The sequence below is a fragment of the Schistocerca serialis genome, chromosome 2 (assembly GCF_023864345.2).
Source record: "Schistocerca serialis cubense isolate TAMUIC-IGC-003099 chromosome 2, iqSchSeri2.2, whole genome shotgun sequence".
Classification (NCBI taxonomy): Eukaryota; Metazoa; Arthropoda; class Insecta; order Orthoptera; family Acrididae; genus Schistocerca; species Schistocerca serialis.
Window position 1 is genome coordinate 482,717,035 of NC_064639.1, and position 27,793 is coordinate 482,744,827.

The following is a 27,793-nucleotide window of genomic DNA, read 5'->3' on the forward strand; positions in this document are numbered from 1 at the left end:
ACTGCTTGACTCTTCGGTGAAGGTATGTTCTCGAAACTTTAACAAAAGCCCGTTCCGAGCTGCTGAGTGTCTCTTCTTTCGTGGCCGCGAATGATTCACAGGTACCGCCTGTACGTCTCACCTCCTCCGCCGCACACACTTCTCCAGCTGCAAGTCACGTCGCCGACGAAGTAAGCAGGGTAACGTACTGCCTCTCTGGCATTGTCAGAGCGTATAGATCTCAACCGCCATTTGCTCTCAGCTGCACCTATGTAGAGAAACTTCAGTAGATTTGATCAGTCAAAGTCTGCTCAGCTTCAGATCACTTCAGCTTGATTTATCCACATTTTTAGGGTTACGTTCTTGACTCACTGACCACCTTGTTAAACTGTTAGTTGTTTAGGGGCTTCAATACGTGACTTGTTTTGTATAATTTATGTCTTGTTTGGTAAAATAAATGTGGTTAGTACACTAAATTTGGCCAACATTCTCAATCAATTAAACAGTCGAAACAAGCTACTTTCAAATTATCAGTACACTTTTTCAATTACAGGCCACATGTTGTGTGGATACAAATGTCGTCTATTTAATGCAACGGTTTCCACAGGCTTCTGCAACCTTATGGCGTTGATCGTAACTTATTCCTCCGCCTTTAGGGGCAGTTTAGCATCCCAAAGACAAGAGAGAGTCCGGACCCTCTATCTGGTCCTCCGACCTCTTTGACAAGGCAATTGGTTGAATGAGAGTGACTTCTTATAAAGTCAGTCTTCGGCCGCCATTGCTGACAATTATTATTCAAAATTTAAGCGGTGGTGGGGTTCGAGTCCGGGACCGATGAGGTTTTGATTAGTAATGAATGACGCTAACCCGAGACCACGGGTGAAAACTTAAGCCTGCATACCATATCAAAAACTGTGGTCATGCTATACTCCAAACTAGTAAGACAAAATGTCGAAAGCTGTGTCAAGAGTGTCGTCCTGTTGCTCATAGCACTGCGAACAGTTGTGGGAATCAACGACCCCAGGAAAGGTGTGGTTTCATTGACGCACTTTATGTCATCCCTGAGGCCTTTCCCGTCAATTCTGTGCGGCAGTATGTCTGAAGAATTTTCCCACACCACCAATAAGAGAACCAACTGATTCAACGCTGGGCGTCGCAGTTCTCATATTCATCGCAGAAGCGCCGATAGAAGAAATGTTGATGAGAAGGGGTGTGACGACCTTCCCACGGTGGAACACGCCCAAGGTAGCATTGGGTACAAATGTGGTAAAATTCGGTGTGAATGTGAAGTCATTAAAATACCTAACATATTTCATGGACTTCTGAGGTCTGGCATTTTTTTCGCCTATGTAGACACCTCGCTATGTGAAGTGTCGCCGCCGGCCGGTGTGGCCGAGCGGTTCTAGGCGCTGCAGTCTGGAACCGCGTGACTGCTACGGTCGCAGGTTTGAATCCTGCCTCGGGCATGGATGTGTGTGATGTCCTTAGGTTGGTTAGGTTTAAGTAGTTCTAAGGTCTAGCGGACTGATGACCTCAGAAGTCAAGTCCCGTAGTGCTTAGAGCCATTTGAACCATTTTTTGAAATGTCGCCGTGCGTCAGGGGGACGTCGCACGCCAGTAAAGAGGAAGACTGTAGGGAACATTGAACCAAAGTTCAAACCACTACTTTGCAGTGGTAGACAGTTACGGATTTCAAATGACTAACCCTTTAATTCTGTATATACGAAACCAACGCCAAATGGAAATGGCGTTTATAGAAAAATGGTTTTGATTTGGTAACAGGCATGCCACATTCATCCTACAAACATTTATAGAGCGTATGTGTTGCCACTCAAAGTTTATTATTAAGATCAGGCATTGTCAGTGCGGCCTCAATAGGCCAGGCTTGAAATCTGTCAAGTTCGAAGCTAGTCCCCTAACATACACTGCAACTGTTGACGGAAACATTAATTAACGCTGTAAAGAATTTAAGTATACTTGCTGTTCCCCGTCAACGAAATGTTGAAACCGAAGAAAAAAAAGAAAATATTGTCGACATTGTTTACCTTTACCTACACAAATGCCAGTGAAATTGAATGAGTCTGTGTGGACTACTCTGATCCTCAATTTTCTCAAATATGAGTTCAGCGTCATAGTCATCTCGCGCTGTTCGCAGTAGCGCAACATTGCTGGATATTTTCGTAACGCAGTTATTATGATGGCCGCTGCCTCGTGCTTTATTGGATTTTCGTTTCTCTCTTTCACTGTTATACAGCCTCATAAAAAGAAAATATCTTCACGTGCCGTATGCATGAGACATTAAATAGAAGCCTGAATGAAATGAAAATTCGTTTTGTGTTGCTGTATTATAGTGCGGCTATTTAGTGACGAGTTGTCTAACAACATAACATTCATTTTGTGATGGGCGGAATGGAAAAATGGAGATGGAGAATCGTATTATTGGTAACATCAGCAGGCTTGGAAATGATAAACAATTTCGAACAAAAGCAAAAGAAAAAGTTTCTTTAATTATCACAACCTTCCACCAATAAACATTTCCCTTCCATCCTAACGTTTAGATACAGTTTGTTGGCAAAGTCGTAGGTAAGTAACAAAGCAACCGTAAGAGCAACCGCTAACTATGGAGAGTAACGAGGAGCATTTGGTGACGTGGAAAAGATGTAACGAGTTTATAAATGCAAAAGAAAAAGTAGCAGAACAACAGAAGGCGTACACTAATCAGGCGATCATGACTACTTACACAGAGGTACTTGCAAGCAAACGTAACAACAATTTCAACTGCTCGTGGAGCAAAGGCAAAAAACGACATTCAGAGTGAGAATATTAGCTGCAAGACGCCTGCTCGAAGTTCACCAGTTATATGGAGAGATACAGCAATTCACTCATTTCCGTAAAATACAGTCCGCATTTTAGGAAAAGGCACTGAATTTCATTAATGTAAAGAAAATTTCTATAATACAGACAGTTTTTAGCGGATTGAAAGCCAACATAACTATTTTGACGGTAACATCATTCAAATGCTAAATAGTCCAGTACTGTTGATCAGATATTGGAAAAAGTCTGTTTAATAGTAGGTACTAATCTCTCCTAGTCTGCATGATTTGTGCTTGATACCGCTGATGACAATAAAGATCCAGCAGTGGTAGAGGGAACCATTACCTCCGGAATGAGAGCTCCATATTTAGCTCCGTTGCTGTGTAGTTGCAGTAATTCACCTACGTTTTTGAATCTAATTTTATCATCGAGATGTTTTCAACAAATCTCGCCGGTTCCTAGGCATCATATTAAAAAGTTGCAACAACTCATTGAAATAAACTGGTGTGCAATATTTAAGTGCGAGAGTAGCTTTCGGATGACGTGACACTGCCACAGAATGTGGTTCGATGAAACTTGGACCAACTGCTGATAAAAAGTACACAAGGTAACAGAAGGGGATACACATTGAGACGAACACTTTTATTCAAAGACAAAATATGAGAACGAAGTCTTTCGCGAAGGCACTGATGCGTAACTTTCACGAAGGCACTGATGTGTTAAACATTCTCGGTTTTCTTGCTGCGTCAATTCGAGATAACATCACATCAAAAACTCCTATATGTTCATTGAGAAAATCAAACAGATTAGAGTTGGTCCAAATGACATTTTAATTAGGCTGAATGTGGTATCGCTATTCACAAAAGTTCATGTGGAGGACGCTTTGAAAATGCTGGTGGATCCTCTTCCTCCTGAAACTATAAAGTCGTTTTGGGATGTGATGACGACTACCTAATTTTTGTATGGTAGAAAGTTGTATGAAATGACGGACGGTATGGCGATGGGCTCTCCCTCCTTTGTCTCCGTCATTGGCTAACTCTTATGGAGAATTTTGAGGGACGTGCATTAAATTCGGCTCCACTCTGCCCATCCTTATTTTATCGTTATGTTGACGAAACATTTACGGTCTGGCCACACGGCGCAGAAGCAGTCGAACAATTCGTGAACATATGAACAGCATACATCCGAACATCCGTTTCACTGTCGGGAAGGACAAGAAAGGAAGGTTGCCATTGTTGGACGTTTCAGTAGAACGACAGGCGGACGGGCGTCTCGGCCACTCTGTGTACCGAAAGCCGACGCATACCGATTCGATTTATGCCTTAATGCACAGAGTTTCCATCATCCCGTTCAGAAGGGAGCCGTTTTCAGCACGTTGATATATAGAACAAAAATTGTTTCTGACGAGAAAAACTTGAAGTCCGAAAGAATGGCTATGGTGCACGCGATATAAAGGCAGCGTTTTCCAAGAAAAGGAAACGTGAAAATGCTGTACACTCACAGGATGAACCAGCGATTGCGGTTCTTCCTTTTTGTGGACCTATATCCAGTAAAATAGGAAGAGCCTTGGGTAGACAGGGTGTAAGACTGATTTTTCGTCCTCCTAAGAAAATTAAGGACATGATGCGTCCTGTTAAGTACAGCATCGGTTTCAGGGTCCCTGGAATATATAAAATATATTATATAATATATATTTAAGGGTCAGTTACATTTCATTCAAGCTGTTCCATTACGTCAGCTTTCTTTTTTTCAGGAGGCTGAATTCACATGCTCGCTTCATCTTAAATTGATCGATTTCTATATTCGAATATACATGACCTATTACGGTGATGTCTTGCGATAACGTTGTCATACAACACTGAAACTTTTTAACAGCTGAACGCCGGAAAATCCTCTTGTCCATGTTGAACGTCGACTACCACCATTTATAGCGAATGAAATGGCTGTGTTATTTGCAAACCTGGCACAATTATTCACACACCTTGCAATTCCATTGCTATTTTGCCTTTAAACAAATGTTCAAATGTGTGTCAATACCTAAGGGACCAAACTGATGAGGTCATCAGTCCCTAGACTTACACACTACTTAAACTAATTTAAGCTAAGAACAACACACACACCCATCCGGCAGAAAGGGAGGCGCAATCCGTGACATGACGCCTCAAACCACACGGCCACTCCGCACTTTTGCCTTTTATTTCACGTCTGTCACTACGTCTCCAATGAACAACAGCCATACTTAATATCTAACTCAATTTATCCCACTAATAGCAGTGTACCTTGTATTCGGCTGACAGGAACTGAGGCTCCATAACGATATAGCGGACCGTACCTCAAACATATTATTGAACGAGCAGCTTGATTTTAGTGAAAAATATTTTTTTTGATGACTTGTTATAATTCTGACAGATCTTCCGTTTTTTCTCCAACCTATGTTTTAGTTCATCTTCTTTCTATGCAAATAATTCCAACTCGTAATTTTATTATTAGCATTTTTCTATGATTAATGACGTTATAGTTTCCTAATATTTAACACTTATGTTATGTTGATAGTCTTAATGCTCCCAACCCCCCCTCCCACTTTTTTTTCTTCACAAACGGTTTTTTCACTAACAGTCTCCTTTTAACGGATTTTGTATCCTTTAATGTTCCACGGGTTATTTCCGCATTACTTTACACAACGTTATCTATTACATGAGTTCATTATCATTTCGTGTCTAACACGCCATTCGCGTCTTTTCTGCCATTCATATTACTATGAATAATATCTAACAACTATTATATTTTCTATTAATTTTTCATGTGTCATATCGATAGAGGACTCCTTCTTTACGGCAACCCTTAACGTTTCCATAGATCGTCTTTGCTGTCGTTACAGCACTCTGTGGAAGCGCTTCAGAATGTCGCATCAATATAGGACGCCGTTTTTACGGCAACCCTCAATGTCCATATAGCTTATTTTTGCTAGTCGCTTCTCTCTATCGCTATAGCAACCTTTGACAGCCATTCCATATATCTTTGCCAACAGCACGTGTATTACGGAACGGATAACAGAAGGCAGCATAAACTACTTTATTTTAAGCTAGTTATTTACTAAAGTTTATATTTTTTGACGAATAGGTATTTCATAGACATCCTACGATGTATTTTACCTATAAATCGTCTACAAATCTTAGTAATATAGACTATTGTAATACATTTTATGCTAATAGTACACACTGTACTTCTGGTTGGTTAACACTGATGTCATACACAGCACGGTGAATGGGACTAGTGATATTTAAGACCACTCTCTGGCTATCCATTTAGCAGTCAGTTCAGCGTCGTGGATCGGCGTAGCCTGCTCCATGGAAGTCCACCTGCCGTTCTGGGTATTTGTAGTTTTTAATCTTTTTTCAGTGTATATACGTTACTGTAAGGATCCCTCTATCTGTACCTGTGCTATATCAGAGTCTGAAGATGATTCTTAAGGATTGAAACCGGTCACTCCAATTAAAAGAAATTTGCGATCAAGACTGTTTTTTAATTATCATATTAATATAAGATCGCTGATAAAGATTTCAAAAATTTTATGCACCTGTAATTGCTGTGGGAGTATGTATCTTCATGATAACCGGAGCGGCCCTCCGTTCAACATGAATATCTTCTGCTTTCTACAAAAGGCTAGAGAATAGTGGCCAAGGAACTCCCGACGACCGGTCGCTTGTGACACATGATTACTTAACCATCACTAATGTCGTTACTGGAGGCAACCTGGTCAATGTTTGGACCTTACATTCGATTGCCAGACTAAATGTAATGCTGAAGTATAAATCAAAGACTTACTGAAGAAGAGCAGTTGACATTACACAGAAAATTACAGTCTGAGAGGGTAGCTTATAGTTTACAATTATCCATCTCGTTGCTGTCTATTCGAAAATTTCTCGAGATACACTTGACAAGAGCCTCTCTCTTTATCTTTTGATAAATGAAATGAAACTGAAAAAAAGAATTTAAAAAAATAGAATCTTGTTGGGTACGCTAAATGCAGCTGTTTCTGAATGATAACAACGAATAACTCATTGCGAATGATTTTCGTGATTTCTGAAATGGGTTGGACGGAATACTACTAATTGCATATGATATCCATAGCCATTGCGCTGTGATCACACGGAATACGTAATAAACCAAGCAATTCTGCACTTTGACACAATTCACATCACAGACGAGAGTATAATAATCCATAGAGAAAACGAATTTTTGAATATGCCCGTTAATTTAAGCTCAACGTACCAGGAATTATTTTTAATTCTTCACTCGAAGGGGTGGAAGTGGCTGTTTGAGGTACGGCCTGTTATATATTTGTTGTATATATTTGCGGAGCCTCAGTTCTTGTCAGCCAAATACAAGGTACACTGGTATTAGCGGGAAAGAGAGTCCCAGGGTGTGATAAATTGAGATAGATATTAAGTATGGCTGTTGTTCATTGGAGATGTAGTGATAGACATGAAATAAAAGGCAAAAGCATGGAGTGGCCGCGCGGTTTAGGGCGCCATGTCACGGATTGCGCGGCCCCTCCAGCCAGAGGTTCGAGTCCTCCCTCGGGCATGGGAGTGTGTGTTGTTCTTAGCTTAAGTTAATGTAAGTAGTGTGTAAGTCTAGGGACCGATGGCCTCAGCAGTTTGGTCCCTAAGGAATTCACACACATTTAAACATTTTCTTTTTTTAAAGGCAAAATAGCAGGGTAACTTCAAGGTGCGCAAATAATAGTGCCAGGTTTGCCAATAACACAGACATTTCATTCGCTATAAATGGTGGTAGTCGACTTTCAACATAGACAAGAGGACTTTCTGGCGTTCATCTGTTGAAAAGTTTCAGTACTGTATGACTACGTTATCGCGAGACATTCTCCGTAATAGGTCGTGTATATTCGAATATCCAAATGGATCGATTTAAAGTGAAGCGAGCATGTGAATTCAGCTTCCTGAAAAAAAGAAAGCTGACGTAATGGAACAGCCTGAATGAAATGTAACTGACCCTCAAAGACGGCCACTTACAAAACTACCATACGCCCAACTGTTAACCATTGTTCATCAACGTGAGACATTAATTCACATTAAGAGAAGCAAATAACCGACTCGGATAAGCACTTCAGTCAGGAGATCGTATTGTATAACATAAACTCCTACATAAAGCGTAGCAGAAAGATTTTACTTCCTTGCATATACTTGAAATTCAGTGATCATTATGGCAAAATGAGAAAAATTTTGGCTAGCCGAGCTGATCACGTTACTCAAATGTAATATTAAGAGGATGAAATGCTGCTTATACGGTGTGTACTAGTTGATATCATTATGAGTACCCCAGTGCAATGTTCTGGGACCGCTATTGCTCTTTAGATACGTAAACGATCTGAGGGATAGAGTTTGTAGCGATCTGTGACTCCATACTGATGACGCTGTTGATTACGGGGAAATATCGTCATTAGGTGACTGTCTGAGGATACAGGATCAGTCGAACGGAATTCCTGTTTGTTGTGATGACCGGCAAACTGATGTAAATGTCGACCAGTGTAAATTAATGGAGACTATTAGGACGAACGATCGTACAATAATCGAATACAGTAATAACGGTATGCTCCTTGAGACAGTCACTTAGATTACATATCTAGGCGTAACGTTGCAAAGTATCACGAAATGCAACGAGCACGTAAGGTCGACTGTAGAGAAGACTAATAAACGATTTTGATTTATTGAGAGAATTTTATGAAATGTAATTGATCTTTAGAGGAGACTGCGTACAGAACCCTAATGCGACACACAGTTGAGTACTGCCCCAGTATTTGGGTTTCCAACCATGTCATATTAAAGGAAGACATCGAAGCAATTTGGAGGCATGCAGGTTCGATCAACAAGCAAGTGTTACGAAAATGGGTGTCGCAGGAGGAAAGACGACGTGCTTTTCCACGCGACACTATTGAGAAAGTTTATAGAACTGGCGTCTGAGACAGACTACAGAACGACTCTGCCCACCAAAAAAACAAGGTGTCCACATGAAATTCTCTTGATTTCCACATGAAATTAAAAGTGAACTAAAATAGATACTAGTTGTTTGGGGCAACATGTAAAGCAATTGTAAAAGTTTTGTGTAGATTTTTTTCTAAACGATTCCGTTTATTTTGTTACAGGTGTTAAACAATATTAGCAAAAATGAATAAACCTCAAGACAGAGTCCAATACACGGCCTGGTATAGGGAAAGGAACTGCAAAGAAATACCCGACATGAAATTTAAAGGAGTTTACCAGACGTTAAGACGATTTAGACTTGGCATGATAACTTCATAGCCACTGGGACTGTAAACAGACAGTCAGGGTCTGACAGTAAACGCAAATCTTAAGAACTGCTGCAGCTCACCAGAGAGACCTTCCAAGGAAGCCTATCAATGATAGTTTGTCGAGCATGGCGAGAGCTAAGGATCTTTCGCTCAACATCTCCCAAGGTGCTGTCTAAATGACTCCTCTTGCACGCTTACAAAGTTGATACAGCGTAAATAATGAATCGGAATGACTTGCAGCTTCGTCACGAAGTTACTATTGGTATATTGGAACGGATCGGACAAAAACCAAAGTATCTGGGAAACATCGTTTCCTCTGACGAAGTATCCTTCCACAAGTGTACAAAGGTTTATCAGCACAACATTCGCTTCCTATCCCACAGAAACGCTTATGTGCACAGAGGCTGACACAGTGTATGGTCTAGACATTTCACGGGATACTAAAGGAGCCCATATGTAACCGTATTATTATTTTTTGTACAGAACTTACCTTTACTTTACATGATACCACAGTGCGGAAGTATGTCTCATGGTTTTGTTGAACTGCATTTTGAACTCGTGCGCTTTCATGTGAAAACATCGCACTTCAGGACAGCGAAGGAAAGTGAAATCAGAGATCGTATGAAAGCATATAGACAATCGTTTTCACTCGCTCCATTTGCGAGTGAAGCACAGAATGACATGTCATCCAAAATTGGTCCAGTCCGAGCGAGGTGGCGCAGTAGTTCGCACAATGGACTCTAGTTCGGAAGGACGACGATTCAAACCCGTGTCCGGCCATCCTAATTTAGGTTTTCCGTGATTTACCTAAATCGCTTCAGGCAAATGCCGGAATGGTTCCTTTGAAACACCACGGCCAACTTCCTTCCCCATCCTTCCTTAATCCGATGGGACGGATGACATCGCTGTTTAGCCCCTTCCCTAAATCACCCAACCAACCAACTAACCGTCCACGATCCTGAGCAACATTCTTGGACGATCTAGCGGGATGTTAAACAAGCAAGACGACGCTATAGATATACGAGTGGTGTTCAGTAAATAATGCAACACGCTTTTTTTTGTGTAAGCAGTTTGACTTTATTCAGGATTCCAATACACCATATTATTCTCATCCCCTTTAGCCACGAAACCCTGTTTTTCAACATATTTTCCTTTCGGTTCTTACTGGGAGGGACCGCATGGACCACACATGGTGGACGTCGGAGCCAACGTCTTGCTGCATCAATAGCCTCCCCATCATCCACGTACTGATCCAGCGGAGTGCATCCTTCATTGCCCAAAGAGATGGCAAGTGCGACAACCAGGCTGTAGGGTCTAGAAGGAGGAACAGTCTCATGAAGTTTTGTGAGCTCCTCGGGTGCGCAGACTCGTGGGAGGCCTTGCATTGTCAAGGAGAAGTTCGTCTTCATTCTTGTAGCGACGAAAACGTTGAAGTCGTTTCTTCAGTTTTCTGATGGTCGCACAATACACACCGGTGTTAATAATTGTACCATGAGGTAGGAGATCAGTCAGAATACAGAACATTTCTGGCTGAGGGTGTGGCTATGTTTCTCGGGAGAAAAATTGGTGTGATCCCACTCCATGGATTGCAGGTTTGTTTCCGGTTCGAAGTGATGAAACCTGTGACGATGTCGACAAAAACTTGTCACCATCATCCTTGCAATATGCAAGCAATTCCTCACAGTTGGCCCTTTGTTACTCTTTATGGTCTTCCGTTGAACGGCGAGGAATCAAGCTGGCACACACCTTTAAGAACCCCAAATGTTGCACGAGTATGTCGTCACTACCAACAGAGACGTTGAGCTATGCAGCGAGCTGTTTGATTGTGATAGAGTGAGGGTGTCCGCACGTTCCAACATAGCAGGAGTCACACGTTTCCGCGACCTTTTACAGTGACGACATCCCAATGTCTCACCGTGCTATTATTCACTGCTTGGTTTCCGAAGACATGTTGCGTGCGCTTATGAAAAATTGCAATACTCTGTTTTCCGCCAAAAGAAACTCAATGACAGCACTTTCATTGGGACCCACCTCCGTTACGGATGCCATTTTTGATGGCTACGTATGGCGCCAAAACCTATTGAAATTTCGTGAAATTATAGGGGCTCAAACGAGAACATATCGCGATGTCCCACGACATTTTCTGCATTTTTTCAACAGAAACCGGCCGAGAAAAAAATTGGTTGCAATAATTATTGAACTCCCGTCTTATTTCTGGCCGAGCGGTGTTGAAATCTCTGTCCGGTTTCTCAGGTTTGGATTTCCCGTACAGTCTCTTTTTGGAAGAATTCTGAGATTGTTCCTTAAGCCATAGATTGTCACTCCTTTTTAATTTTCTAATCGTCTCCGACGAACGCTACGGCTACAAAACGTCCAGCTTCAATACTTCCATCAACCCTTCTCTCCAAGAGACGAGTATTGCAGCTAATTTTCGTGAACAGACTACTGGGATGCGTAACGGCATTGACGTGTATTCTACCAAAGCAGATGAGACACTCGTTAGTTTGAAAACAAAAGCATGTTGCATTTTTTGTTACTGTAATACTTTCGTTGTAGTTGACGCATGATACGTTGTTTTTTATTGTAGCGACTCTGTCCAGCATTGCTGCCGTTGTCTGTCGGTGTATCAAGTGTATTCTTACTGCTGCGGCTGCTAACGCCCTGACAAATTTCTGTCTGTTTTTTTACAATCAAATTTATAAATTTTATGGCACAAATTTCGGCAATGTGATAGTCAATTCTAACAGTTTCATGATAATATCTGTTGCGATCGTTAACCAGTGGCGCGAGTAAATGTTATAAGTTGCTTCCACATGGCGACGGTGGGGAGACGAACCTTTTTGGGCCCTGACTGTAAAGCTATCATGTGGTGTCCTCCTGCATAATTTGTCCGTTTACAGATTACGTGACGTCTGCCCAACATTTATTACCGGCTTCTATGTTTACTTATATTCTGTGCAACAGAAGCGCTGTATCGATTCCTTCGTTCATGGTGCAACAATACATGGAAGCTCTGAAAACAACGAGAAAATTTTTTAAAACTTGCTAAACTTATGTAATTGATTAAAATCGAAATGTTTGAGGACATGTGAACTGATTATTACTCTCTGATGAACTGAATATTACTCTCTGATAAATATTTAATAACGAAAGATGAACACTGAGTCGAAAATGTTTCCTAGGGTGTTCTCCAAATATTCGTGAGTAAGACATCTTGAATTCCTGATGGCACAGCTGAAACAGAAGTCACTACCGTAAAACACACCCTCGTCCTCAGCTGAGTGAAGTGACAGCTACACCAGCGTGTGCACTGGGACCTAAAACAGTGGGTGTTAAAGTATTGATGTGATAATAGGATGAGTAACGTTAAGTTAAAGCTCCCGACTTTATTATCTTAGGAAAAGGAAATGGTACCATAGCCTAGTCCATTTGGAATTTATAACATTTCTGTTAAGATATTTGGAGACTCAAATTATAGTTCTGACACGATGATTACTTACAAATTCACTTCTTAAATGTGGACTCGAATTCTTCTGGACAATTTAAGTTTATCAAGATGCGCTGATTATTTTGAACACTGTACCATTACGAGCGTAGAATTTATTTTGGTTACTTTAATTATATTCACGAAAGGAACCTACGTTCGAATAGGGTTCTGATGTAGTTTTTCTTAAAGAGATGAGTGGTAAAACTCGATTTTTTGGCAGATGATTTACTCTCTGCTTCTCCTTTCTTTTAAACGTAGTTTCGAAATTACCTATCTGGTCAAAATAGCATTGCAATATGAACGACGTATTTTCTAGATTCCTGCAGTAACAGATATATAATGGTACATATTAATATTGTAGATTAATTATATTATTAATGGTTTTGTATTGTATACGAAATGTGAAGACTGAATTTCCGAAATGGAACCCTTACTTTGTCTGATATTCTACCACACATTTATAGATTGTAGTTTTAAACAGCTATTTCTGATTTTGCTGTCCTGTTCAGTGCTATGGACTTATATGCTCCAGTGGCTCGATCCGGTCGATCTGTGACCGCAAAAAGTTGATCTGTGCCTCCTTTCCGGGTCCGATGATCAAGTGGCGCCTGCGGCGAGGGAGTCTTGCTCTGACGTGCTCAGAGAGGTGTTTGCGGAGTTGACGACTAGCTCTTGTGTGCGGAGTTGCTCGGTAAGTGTTTGGTCACTTGGGGGCCGTACTAGAGCCTGCTGTTGTTGTTGTCTCCCTGGAACGTGGCCGAGGTGAAGAATCGGTGGTACGGGGCCTCCCGGAGGCCGGAAAGTTCATCCTCTTGCCCCTTTTGCGGCGAGAAGGAGGCTTACAGGTGGTTTTCGTTTCGCGACCTTGAACGCCCATGATTGTCTCATGTCGGCTAAGATGCAATGACCTTCTTCTGAAGGGTCATAGATGTAAGAAATAACAAAAGTAACATTTGAATTACCATGTAGTTTGTTCAAGCAATTGTGAGCGAGACTTTAACATACTGTATCTGGATTTGCAAATGGGATTTTAAACCTTGAATTCAATACTAAGCAACGCTGAATTTAATTAAGAAAAATTTTGCAATAGTGATGTTCTCCCTTGTGTAATGTGTTATTTTAGATAGTTTTAGTTTTTGTCAAATCTCAACCGACATGACTTTATATGCAGGTTGTATCACACCTGTGTAATGGGTCTGATACATGCCGGTTGGACAAGGCAATGAAGTTGCGTATGACAAATTGTAAGTAACTCTTAAATTTTGGGTGAATTGCGTCCTAGGCCTTAGCAGATCCTTATTTCATTCTCATTCTGTCATTTGGTAAGCCATTTTAGTGAGCTTATTAACTGTGTCCTTGCCAGTACAATGGCAGAGTTCTAAATACTGTTGCAATTACTAGAAATCTGGGTGTCTCGTACTTCTGTAGTCAACTGTATTTCAGGATAGGTAATGCAATCGGTACTGCAGGCAGGCCGCTGTCGTTCATTGTGTGAGCGCTGTAGTAAATACGTCCGGAGCTGGCCGTCCATATATCGACTGTAAGGTTTCCTCTTGACAGTCCAGCCATATGGGTGCTTTGTGTGGTATAATAGCTTGTGCCCGTGATACTCCTGTGTCCTTCTCGCCACATTCTTACCAAAGTTAAATTATCTTGCGTTTCACTAAACAATATGCACTACTGTATGTTATATTATGTTTCCTCTTAGAGCATCCTTAGTCTTTCTACGTTCAGATCACGCTTGGTACTTCGGTTCCGTGATTAAACGTTGTGTTTTCGAGTTGCCCCACTTCAGGGGACCGGGTTTAATTTTGGCTACTTTGAACTATTCCAGCAGAGCTCGAATTTATACACGGCGTTTTCCAAATTCAAGACAAAGACTCGACGCCTCTTGTTCAGGGTTGAAAACGTTTTGAAACTGGTGTCATTCCATGTTACTTATTTAGGGAGTTGTTGGCTTCTGACAATTTAAATTAAACGCCTATCCTGTGAATTCCTGCTGTATAGTATTAATTGAACTGATTATTCATTATCTTCAAATTTCTGTAAAATTGAACCTAACAAGTCTGAAGATGTGTAAAGAACTTTGCCCTGAGGCCTGCTCCACAGATTCTCACCATTTGATTCTTACTCAGGCTGAATATTCATTATTTTAAAATTTCTGTAGAGCTGAATTTAAAATAACTTGGAATTGTGTAAGGAGCTTTATGCTGAAAATTTGTCCTGGAGGCCTACTCCACAGATTCTCATAGTTTGATTATTGATTGGGCTAATGATTCATTTCTGGAATTTGCAAAACTGAATTTAAAATTTTAATGTGAGGAAAATTTAACCTGAAATCCCCTTTTACGGTTCATTGGTTTTATATTATCTGGGCTTATTGTGTGTTTTGTACATTGTAAAATCTTTGTTTGAATAAATCATGTAACATTTATGAACTGAAAACAGCGGAAAGTGTTGTAAATGAAACTGAATTTTGGGCCCAGTCTTACCACCTTGCTTTTCCTTAAATTTGTTCAAGGCGCTGGTGAGCAGTTGCAGCTCCATCTCTACTTAATCGAAGAGAATTCTGTTAACTATAATGTACATAAATACTTCCTTTTTGCCGGCCGATGTGGCCAAGCGGTTAAAGGCGCTACCGTCTGGAACCGCGTGGCCGCTACGGTCGCAGGTTCGAATCCTGCCTCGGGCATGGATGTGTGTGATGTCCTTAGGTTAGTTAGGTTTCAGTAGTTCTAAGTTCTAGGGGACTGATGACCTTAGAAGTTAAGTCCCATAGTGCTCAGAGCCAATACTTCCTTTTGCTGGGTCAGATGGCATAAAGTGTTACCAATAATTTTATCTGTAGAGATAGTTTCTGGCAGATGGCAAAGCCGTTTCTTATTGTCGCAATTAATGGAAAATTTAGAAAAGCTTACAATATTATGTGATCTCTGAATAAATATAAAAATATCCCCTTGTCTTAAATATCAGTGGGCATGCCATATCTACTTCGCAGTTTTGTGTGTAAATTGACCTTGGAATGAGAAGTGTTTGTGTTAAGACCACCTTATAATTCACAGTAATATATTTGTTATTGCAACTGACGGGGTACTAGTATACGGTGTACTAACGTCAAAGGTGATGAATACTGCTCCGCTTGAAATGACTCTAAGTCGTTCACTTATTTATGGGTTTTCTGATTGGAATTCATAACATGATGCGAACTTGCAATGCGGTATACAATTTCTTATCAAAATTTACACCTTTATTATTAATGACCTTGATTATGGGTCAGAATAGGATTTCCTCGATATAATTTCTAAAGTGAGATTCGACCTTAGGTATCTCCGATTGATTATTTTATTCAGTATGTAGGCAGAACAATTTTTGGTCGACTGTTCAGTAACATAAAACATCTGAGAAGTAGAAACGCAAATAAAATCATTTATTCCGGATAACATTTTCTATTCTTTAGACAAATTGTTGATTGATAATTAGTGGTATACGTAGCATAGAACTAAAGAAAATTCCCTCTTGTAAATTTAAAACCTTGCTGCTATTTAGTGATCTGCATATGTCCAGTATGAAACCATACATACCAGACTCGTTCTACATCATTCTCTTTACTATCGTACTAGTAGTCTATAGAACTTGAAGTTAACGTAATTTTTTCGTGTGTCTTACGTGGGAGGTATGCAGATACGATATCCGTATGTCCCATGCTATAGGTGTAATGTCTGTGCTAGCTGCAGACTTTTCGTTAGTATTCGTTCCCCATGAAATTATACCGATATACACTATGAAGGTGAGGGCAGTTATGAGAAAACTGTCCCTACGCCGTTACTGATAGAATATCGGTACTCGATTTTGGAGACAGTCAAAAGTTAAACCACACGAAAATGAGACTAAAAGCGACTATTATTCTTTGTCTGATAGCATGTGAACTGCATTACTTCATATTTTTGTGATATAATACTTCTTAGTTTGACTTCAGCTTGTTTCTTCCGAATTCGCGAGGAATGTTTAATAAATAAACTGGTACCTACTGTCTTGTGTTGCACCAGACAGAGATTGCAGCTCTTTTGCTGCGTTAACTGCGTTTCGAATAATTAATGAGCTCTCGTATTCCAACTTTACAGGCAGTGGGCATCCAGAGCCGATCCTCTCTACAGGGCAAGATCCAACAGAGCCTTTCAGAGTTGCCTGCGTCGCAAGTAAGTTATAGTCTCCTACTTACCCGTCATTTTTGTCAATCCAATGATTTTATTACTGTAATCAGCGACAATAAAATAGTCCATTTGTTCTTGGAAGTATGCTGTGTATTTCGGAAGATAGTTGTTATTAATCCTGCTTGCAGTGAAATAAATACATTATCGACTTGTTTGATATTCTAAACAGGTACGTATTGAGTTCTGTTGGCCGGTTAGAATTATTGATGTTGTTTAGAGTGAGACAGAAAGTATCCATATATCCGTACAGAAATAGTAATTGAGAATTCTTGTGCCTGATGATGGTTAGTAGTATTTGAAGCTGGTAGCGAATCTAAAGTTGTTCTTGTCAGATGACGGTCGTAGAAAATTATTTTCTAGGTAAAGGAAGATTCAAAGCATAACTTTCTTTTATGAAACGGCCATTTGTCCACTTTTGATATATTTGGTTACCTTAAGACCTATGGAGTAGCGTTATTATAGAACATTATCGTGTACTAGAATATTAAACATTATTTATTTTCGAACTAGTCTCTGAGTGAGTCAAGGACTAAAACCAACATTTCCTTGATTTATATGCCTCAGGGTGTTGAGAAATGGCAATACGTTTTCCTCAGTATGGATAAACAACACTAGTGAGGCTGCCAATGTCATGCAAATATTTGCTGTTGAGCTACTTTTGAATAATTTACTCCGATATCTGATGTCTGCATACACTGACGAAATGGATATACAAAGAGGATGACAGGTAGTCCAGATGCATTTCATCTGCTGGTGAGATAGCTGAGAGCGGAGCCACTCTCTGAGATTAATAAGGATTTTCTCCCATTTCTGAGTTGTAGGGGACGCTTTTTCTGAATAGGGGAGATTTACTGACCTGCGGCTGTGAGGTTAGCATGTAATGTGAGAATAGTATCGAATTTGGGTGGCTCACAGTGTTAACCAGTGGCCTCGGTGATGCGGATATTGTAACAGACACGTAACAGTGCAACCGCCAACCATCCACACAAACCAGCAGGCAACGTGGTTCACGTCCACCGCAGCAGCTCACCCATGCTGCTATGTAGGGTATTCCTAACCAGACGTGCGGATAGTTCTAGCAGCAAAGCGTCGGCAGGAAAGTCCATATGCTGGTTGACAAGGTATAGTTTTCTACCTGAAATGTTTTTAGTTTTGATAAGATGTTGTAGCGCACAGCTTGCTCGCAACTCCAGGAAATTGCGGCAATGAGCAGGAACAGTTTCAGGGATTTGAAACTGTTTGTGTCAACCAGTGGCAGTTGGCCACCAGCATAAATGTGACATACGTAAGTAAACGATATGCAATATTATTCGTTGGTTATACGATTGTTAATCACTGAAAACAAAGGGCGAAATATCTAGCATGCCTCAGGAAAAATTTCAAATGGATCGGCCGACAACTATTTGCAGGGTAGGCAAACTCAAGACAGAATCAATGGAATGAGCTTAAGGAGGTTATGTTACAGTAACCTCATTCGACTTACCCGCACTAATAATGCTGTGTCGTCCGACCAAAACACAGCCAGGGAAAAAGCATCACATGTTCAAAGATGCAAGCTGGTGCCGGTGCCATAGAGACTCACCACTCGCGCGAGCTCCACCATTGCCACGGGCGGCGCTGAGGATGAACATATCGATTTCATCTCGGCCAACTGCCGGCCGAGTACAATCCGCCAACGATCGGACGACAACGGACAGAAGCCCACTAGAAAGACAGAAGAGGAGCTCTAGCCCACTTGGTAGCAGATCATCGTCCAGGTCTGACTTAGACAGGGAACGTCGTTTAGTGAAGTGAACAGACAGTTGTTGTGGTTCAAATGGCTCTGAGCACTGTGGGACTCAACTGCTGAGGTCATTAGTCCCCTAGAACTTAGAACTAGTTAAACCTAACTAACCTAAGGACATCACACACATCCATGCCCGAGGCAGGATTCGAACCTGCGACCGTAGCGGTCCCGCGGTTCCAGACTGCAGCGCCTAGAACCGCACGGCTACTTGGGCCGGCCGACAGTTGTTGTAAATTGGATTTTCTATGTACTGTGAAATTTACCTACAATTATTCGCACTTACCCATTGATTGCCTTTTTCGTGTAGTATTACAAGCAGTGTTGCAGACATCATTTTTCAACTAGTGACAAATATAAGTAAACCTTTTAACTCATTTGTTTGACTTTGTTACGAATTTGTTGGAGTGTTGTAGAACCTTCGTTCTGCTATTGTTACCTGACCCTGGGGCGTAACTGCGTAATAGTGGAAGGGAGAAATTGTCTTATTGGTGTACTGCACCAGAAGCCGTGTCACGAACTCAAAAACTCGGCCTGCCGTAACAGCAGTGGCAAGTCGGCCTCCACAGTAGTAGCAACGAGTCCTTTACAAAACTGGCGTGACCGATTGCCCGAGTAGTCTGGTCCCTTCAATCCCACAAACCAACCAAACAAAACTGGCGACGAGGGTTTACAAAAAGTAACTCGCCGAGTCTGTCAATTATCGAATTTTCGTGCGGTTTCCATACATTGCTTCAACATATCTTGGGCCATAATGTAGGCTCCATTTCATCACAACTGGACCAGGGAACAAAATAAAGGTCGTTACTAACGACACTAATGTGTTAGAAGTCTGTTCAGCTTAATAGTTCGGGTGTTTACTTTAGTGACGAGGTAGTACACGAAAGAGCCAATAGATACCGCTGTTAGTTCAGTAGCACACCAAAGAGCCGATAGCTAGCACTGTTAGTCTTTTTTTTTATGTCATAAACAGATGTATTTTCGGAAGTTTACATCATTGATTGAATTGAGCGCAGCAGTCTTACCTTTACGAATGCAAACTAACAGCGTGTTTACTTGGCTAGGATACTCGCATTTACTGATGTCGCTTTGTATATTAAAAACTTAAGGACATTGTTTTACATTTTTCGATCTTTAACTTCCGTTGCTGGTTGTATGTCTATTCTTTTACCTGTCTGCTTCATATGTATTTTATTAGCATCATCAACCCTTTGTTTTAGGTTTTAAGTTCCAAGATTTTCCGCCATTTTACCATTTAAGTCACCTATTTTATCGCCTGTTTTTCTTATTTATTATCTTCATCTTTTTAAAACAAATTCCTTAGGCTGAAGAACTGCGTACTAAGCTGCTGCCAGCCAGCCTCCTTCGGGGGGAAACGAGACTCAATAAAGGAAAAAAACAAACTCTTTGCTGGTGCTCATCTGCATCCTTTAGCGTGAGCGATTGTTAGAGGGGGTAAAGTTCAGTAGTGGGTAGCGCGTTATGTGTAGGGTTCGCTCAGCAAACACGTAACCGGAGATACTCATCCAACTCCAGTCGCATACACGACAAGAGAGGCATAATGCTTCGGGGAGTGCTATACAAATTAAATTTTGAGCCGCATGGTACTTCCTCTCAAGCAATCTCACGAAATGACCAGAATTATGAAATGGAAGGAAACAGTTAAAACGGAAGCTTAATAACAATCGTTCTTCACGTACATGACTTACGAACACTAAAAGAAGTGAAAATCTATGTTCTGCAAGAGTTTCTCGCTGCCAGATAGAGAAAGGGAGCTACAGGCTTGTACATGCAGACATAGATGGGCACTGACACATCTATCTAGATACGTCCATCTAACGCAGCCCCTCCCGCCGGAGGTTCGAATCCTCCCTGGGGCATGGGTGTGTGATGTTCTTAGCATAAGTTAGTTTAAGTAGTGTGTAAGTCTAGGGACCGATGACCTCAGCAGTTTGGTCCCTTAGAAATTCACAGACATTTGTAAGGTTCCAGGACATGGGCACTTACACGTTAGCTTACCAATATTAGTATTAATAATAAAGGGACTGGCAAGGGCATCACATCATGACTCTATTGAATTATGATAAATATGAGGCACTCTCGAGCAGTACTCCCCGCATGTCTGGAGGATTGAGCCACTAACTTAAAGCGTTGGTGAAAAGCGTCGGAAGTTGAGAATTGTGCAATGTAAAGTCTGCAGATGGCCGTAGCTCGCCGGGCCGCCGTGGGCGGCAGGTAACGGGCACCGGAAACGCGGGACAATACGGCGCTTTTGGGGGTAGCCCGGCATCCGGAGCCACCTGTGCTGGATAACACGTGGCGAAGACGGGAATTTCGTCTGCCTAGGGGCGATATGACCTACTCGATCATTGGGTAGATCTCAGTGGAGGGATTTCGGCGATGATAGAGCGTCCGACATTGGCCGAAACTGAGTATTCTTCCGCCGCGTTTTCGTACACGTGGGAGACGAGAGAATTGCGAAAGGACTTCGCCTTCAGCCATCGAGCTATACGGATTTGGAGACGACGTCTTGACCATCGTCTTCGAACGGAGATATTCGGTCTGTATCGCAGCATTGCACCAACGCGTGTTCGGTGCAGAGTCTGCAGTTAGAGCTCTTTGTGTGCTCAGAAGCGAGATTTTCATCAACGCCTAACCACTTCCAACAACTTACCTAATATTCTCAATCTAGAAGTTATCCTTGCGATGTGCCAAGTATTTATCAACGCAGCTGCCGGTAATAGGGGCGTGTAATTGCAAATTGTTAATGTGCCATTCTCAGGAGTGTGTCGGTGGACCAAGAGATTCACTTTTTTTTTGTTAATTTTGTCAATTGTGGGGAATATCAAATTAAATTACCAATATTACGATCGAATTATCGACTTCATTGTAGCTAGCATTTACCATGTCCCAGTAAGCTTTACATGTACTCTAGTCACTGCACAGCTTCCCCAGACGGGAAGGAAAGAAGGTTTGCAGTCTTCTATGTCAGCGACGGACTGATAAGCTTACACAGTTGAACAACATTTGTCCATCTAGGATATGTAAACACGCGTGAAAGAACACGAGTCGTTTGGGGTAGCTTGTGATAAGGCTCAAGCATCATGATATTCCGAAAGTCATTTACCTTTATGTAATAATTCCTTACTGATCTAGTTAGGAATCCATCCACGGCGATCACCGCCAAACGCTGACTGTCCTTGCAAGCTAAGATTGGTGTTCAGCAAGATGAAAATATTTATCCCAAGTGGCTAGGAGCTGAGGTAAGTATTTCAAATTACTCTCGTGGCTCAAAAATGTCCCCAGTTTTGATGCAGTTCGGCGTTCGCACGATACCTCCCCCTTCAGTTAGGGACCTTTTCATAGCTGTGGTAAGCACTACATCCAGATAATGGGATCTATTACAAGCTGATGAAGTTACTTCCTACTCCCAGCGAATAGCAGTTTTTATGTTACTAGCACTGTAGATTAATTGTGCTATTCGCATTGTTATAGAGCAGTGACTACCCATCTTCTTATCGATGATTATTTTCTACAATTTCAGTCATCACCTTGCTGTCTCGTCAAACTGGAATGAATCCGGCCATCATTTATTGCACAGAGGTCATTCGTGACCGCGACGGCCTTCATTATGATTATTTCATCCCTATCGTCAGACTGCTCAGCCGGGTGGCCCATGCAAGCGGGCTCGGGTTTGATTCAGGGCCGGGTAGGAAATTTTCTCCGCTCGGGGACTCGGTGTTGTGTTGTCCCCATCATCATTTCATCCTCATTACCGGCGCACTAGTCGCCCATCGTGGCGTCGACTGAAATGAGACCTTCACTTGGCAGCCGAACTTCCCTGGATAGGGCCTCCCGGCCAGCGATGTCATACGCCCACACAAGCTTCATCCTATTCAGCGAATTGACTTGTATTTTGAGAAGAATGGTTTGTGTAAACGCATTATGTAAAATGCATTGATGGTTCAACCACTAATCTAGCTACAGCAAAAGGTTGCTTTCAACTTGCACCCGAAACGAACCTTCAATTATAACGGACGTGAAAGGAAAAAAAATTGAGAAGGAAGTACGAGAGAGTTATAGGTGACCTCCGATGTTGTTAATTCAGTAAACTGAGCGAGCAGTAAAGGAAACCATGGATAAATTAGGAAGGGGAATTAAAGTTCAGGTAGAAGAACTAAAATCTTAAAGATTTGCGGATGATATTGCAACTGTTCTGATATGGCAAAGGATGAGGGCGTGAGTCGTGCTTGGGTAGCTCAGTTGCTAGAGCACTTGCCCGTGAAAGGCAAAGGTCCCGAGTTCGAGTCTCGGTCCGGCACACAGTTTTAATCTGCCAGGAAGTTTCATATCAGCGCACACTTCGCTGCAGAGTGAAAATCTCATTCTGGACGGGATGAGTAGTTGAAAGGAATGGGTCGTGACTTTAAGATTGTATGATGAACATCAACAAAGTGGATTGGATTGGATTGTTTGGGGGAAGAGACCAAAGAGCGAGGTCTTCGGTCTAATCGGATTAGGGAAGGACGGGGAATGACATCGGCCGTGCCTTTTCAAAGGAACCATCCCAGCATGTGCCTGGAGCGATTTAGGGAAATCACGGAAAACCTAAATCAGGATGGCCGGTCAACAAAGTGAACTGAAGGTAATAGAATCAGACAAGTCAAATCAAGCCATGCTAAGCAAACTATTAGGAAATGAGCCACTGAAAGTTGATATCTGTGTTTTGGCATAGAAATAACTGGTGATAATCTAAGTAGAGAGGATATAAAATTCAGACTGGCAATAGCACAAAATATCGAATAAAAGTTTTAGAGTTACGAAGTCAAAGCATTTGATCGACTGTGGCATTGTACGGAAAGGAAACGTGGATGTCAGAGAAGTGGAGTGGTGCAGAAGAATGCTGAAGATTTCAAGTGTATATCGAATAACTAATGGAGGGGTATTGAGCGGAATTGCGGAGAAAATAAAATTTATGCAATAACATGACAAAAAGAAGTGATCGGCTACGAGCACACATCCTGAGGCATCAAGGAAAAGCCAGTTTGGCAATTGAAGGAAATGTGAGGGGTAAATATTATAGACTAAAACCTAGCAGTGGTTCAAACGCATAAAAACTACAGCTGTTATCCTGATACGATCAGGCTCCCACAGGAAAGACTATCATGGAGAACTGAAGCCTACCATACGTCAGACTAGGGACCACAACAACAGTTCGGATTAAAATATGATTTATGAGATGATGAGTGTGCAAAAGACGATGATGATGTTTATTCTAAATCACAACCAGAATGATGTAATGTTAGCTCCTGTGTACCGTGCATCGGAGTGTGATGTTTTGGATCTTGGGGAGCATGTTGTGTGGAAAAGGATAAGGGATATGGGAAGCAACAGATAGTTGGGATGTAGGTGTTTGGATGGAACAGTGATGGCAGCTGAGGAAACGGAGGGTGGAGCCTTCAAAAATGGTTCAAATGGCTCTGAGCACTATGGGACTTCTGAGGTCATCAGTCCCCTAGAACTTAGAACTACTTAAACCTAACTAGCCTAAGGACATCACACACATCCGTGCCCGAGGCAGGATTCGAACCTGCGACCGTAGCGGTCATGCGATTCCAAACTGAAGCGCCTAGAACCTCACGGCTACACCGGCCGGGTGGAGCCTTCATTTGGGACAGGATGGTGTAGTGGTCTAAGGAAGTGGTAGGGCTGGGTTCAACAGTGAGAGACCATTGATCTTAAATATTCTTTTTCATGCATTACAAAAAAGAAAAGGACACCAATAATTAGAAAACTCAAGGCAGTAACTACAACTTACAGTCCGTGAATCGGGCATGGAAGTTCTTTGTTGACTGCTAAAGATTCATATGACCACATTACTTCTCCAAAAATCGTTTAAAAATTAAATGCCCTCTGGGAATTTCCTAGCAAAATATATTTATAATAGTGGGGGGGCTGACCGGTAATAAAATAGAATAACTCTACATTGATTTGACGACTCACTGACATCAGAACTGGACCTAACAAGCATGAGGACTAATTAAAATTGTATTAAAATTGTATCACCAGTGAAATCAATAAAATAGTTACTCATTTACTTAAACAATGCTCGTTCAGCAACAGTTTTTACACATCATTCAAAATACGAGGGGCGTGATGAAAGCTAATTCCTCTGATTTTTTAATGTGAAAATTCAAAGATTTTGAAATGAAACAAACTTTATTAAAATTTTACATATTATTCTTAATTTCTACATATTTTCAGCCCTCTGACGCTAGACGACTCTGAATTGTAGCGTGTAATACGAGAGTGTACATGGTAACCAAGACGGTGCGAGAGAAACATCGTGCTATAATCTAGGTTGTAATTCAAAGAGTTCGTCCGCACTTGGAGCACCCTCTGCAGAATAACAATGCCGAGCGCTGTGACATCTGCAACACTCCGACCCCTTTGGCTCGCTGCCATTTACCACCCTCCATACAGTTCCCACTTGGCCCCATCCGATTTTCATGTGCTTCAAAAACTTAAAGAACACTTTCGAGGGTTTCACTTTAATAGTGTTGAAGCGGTCCGATCAGGGCTAATGTTGTGGCTCCGTCAACGAAGTCAAATATTCTACAGTGACGGTATGGATTAACCGGTCTCTTATTGGGGGAAATGAGTTCGTCGCGTGGCTGACTATGTTGAGAAAGAAATAAGTAGAATAATAAAGATTTGGAACGTCAATAACTTTGTTTTATTGAAAAGGCTCAAAGAGTTTTCGCATTAACTCGGAGGTATTATTTTTTACCAAGCCCTCATACCATGGATATACAAGAGAACCTATTGCCACAATTAGTGATCGAAAAAATTGAAATGACGATCAAATCGACTCTGCTTTACCAACATGTAATAATTGTGCCAACGTTCTCTGCATTATGCCACAATGTTACTGCGTAAAAACATCACCACTGCAAAACTTTTCGACCGTTTATAAAATACACTAACCGTATTGGATAGCCAGATAGTTCAGGAGTCCAAGGTCCAAGAGATCGGCCTCTTACAGGCCATCAATTCCGCGTTTTCTGTGGAACCATCTTCCACAAACTTTTGCAACTGACACTCCAGACGCGGTCGCGTCGCGCAAGCAAAAGCCAGAAGCGAGCTGAGTCAGCGCATCTACAAGGCCATACTTGGCGGCACACCTTACTGCCGCCGCGCGTATCGCCTCAGCGTGGCATTTAAATTACCACGGACTGAAGTCTCGAGACGGCAGAGATGAGTGGGTTAGGTAGTGGATGTTAATTAAGAAAAGACTTTCATGATTTAAGTATTTAATCAACCATAATAAAATAAACAATAGGAAAGAGATTTTAATAACTTAAATAATTACTATTAAAAACAGTCTTGATTACGATTTATTTAACAAGGTGACCGGTTTCGACCACTACTGTGGTCATCTTCAGACCATTGAGTAGGAACCTCTTTCTGTTGAAGAATCACTACCAGTAGTGATTCTTCAACAGAAAGAGGTTCCTACTCAATGGTCTGAAGATGACCACAGTAGTGGTCGAAACCGGTCACCTTGTTAAATAAATCGTAATCAAGACTGTTTTTAATAGTAATTATTTATAAGACATTGATCACTGCTGTTCCCGTAATGCATTCAAAAGTAATTAATAACTTAAGCTAAAATTTAAAAATAAATTCTTTAGGTTTTCTCGTGGGAGATAATACAAGTTAACAGAAACTAACTACCTGCTGCCCCACGGTTGTGAAGTGTTTCTTCAGTTTCACAAGCGTGAAAGAATCGGGAGTAGCAGCTTCACACCGACGTCATTGAGATCTCTGCCTTGTCTGGCTCAGTAAACAATTTAAATATTTTAAACAAGGCAACACTATATGAAAACAATTTAAGTAAGATTTCAGGCGCAAAGGGAGCGAACAGGACAGGGGCTACGAAACCCAACTTATGAAAACACCGCCCAACCGGAATGCAGTAAGCGGTACACCCAAAACAGCAGCTGAAGCTCCCCATGCATCAGTACACAAGGGCTGAGGTACTGCCTCACCGTACCAAACTACACGGCAGTATGCTTTCATCGTGTAACAGACAAAGCGGAATTTACAGTGCTACAATTGAACCCAGAGTTGCCGGCCGGAGTGGCCGTGCGGTTCTAGGCGCTACAGTCTGGAGCCGCGTGACCGCTATGGTAGCAGGTTCGAATGCTGCCTCGGGCATGGATGTGTGTGATGTCCTTAGCTTAGTTAGGTTTAAGCAGTTCTAAGTTATAGGGGACTGATGACCACAGTAGTTAAGTCCCATAGTGCTCAGAGCCATTTGAACCATTTTTTTGGACTCAGAGTTACAAAATACCTCTTCACGTAAAGTATGCCACTTGGGAACAACCACACTTCATAACAAAATATAATGATTAGCAACTTTTAATGAAAAAAAAATTAAATTGCCAAGACTTACACAGGAATTAGGTTGGACTGTGCTGCCACTTAAATGGGAAGCTAAGAAGAGCATCACTGACTGTAAGTCAGTGCCTGAAGGAAAAAAATTACGGTCAATATGATGGACCACAAAAAAAAAAAAAACTGGCACCAATTTCACTCCGAGTGATAACGAACTGGCTGCCACATCAACATCAGAGGTTCTCCAAACAATTTGGCAGTGTTAAGAGGCTTACAAATCACCAAGCAGTACTCAAAAACTCGCTCACCATATAATATGATCTGGGGTGATGTTCGGGCACACAAATTCCGGTGTAGACACGTTGACGGACATGGCGGTCACAGAGACCAAACATTATTTTGGACCACGAGCTTTTGCGTGGGCAAGTTGCTCAAGCACTATGCTACTCTACGGTTGAATACGCCTGCCCACTATGGACCACGTGAACCTACACTACGAAAGTTGACATGAGCTTTAATGAATCAGAGAATCAGGTCGAATAACAATGGAATGTATTAACCAACGTCACTACCAAAGCTTTACAGAGCCGCTGGTCTTGCGAGTCCCGGTTCCCGAAGAACATCTCACGAATTCGCAGAGAGGCTCAGACGAACCACTGATGATCACAGCCTCTTTCTGCGAACCTGGACGACTGAGACCGCGTAAAAAGTTCTTAAACGCAGCCACTGAAGAACCACTACCTGACTGTTCATAAGCACAGGTAGTGCCTCGCGGCTTCACAACAAACTGGAAAACGTGGAGGGTG

The 27,793-nt window shown here is 41.7% G+C and overlaps 1 protein-coding gene across 2 annotated transcripts in view; it reads left to right on the forward strand.

Moving 5' to 3' along the window:
* Positions 1 to 27,793, forward strand: part of LOC126455609 (uncharacterized) — a 758,971-nt gene that overhangs the window by 576,486 nt on the left and 154,692 nt on the right. For both annotated transcript variants that reach the window (XM_050091370.1, XM_050091369.1), the window contains one exon: positions 16,715 to 16,789. The gene's annotated coding sequence lies outside the window, so the exon portion shown is untranslated. The remainder of the gene's footprint in view (positions 1 to 16,714; positions 16,790 to 27,793) is intronic.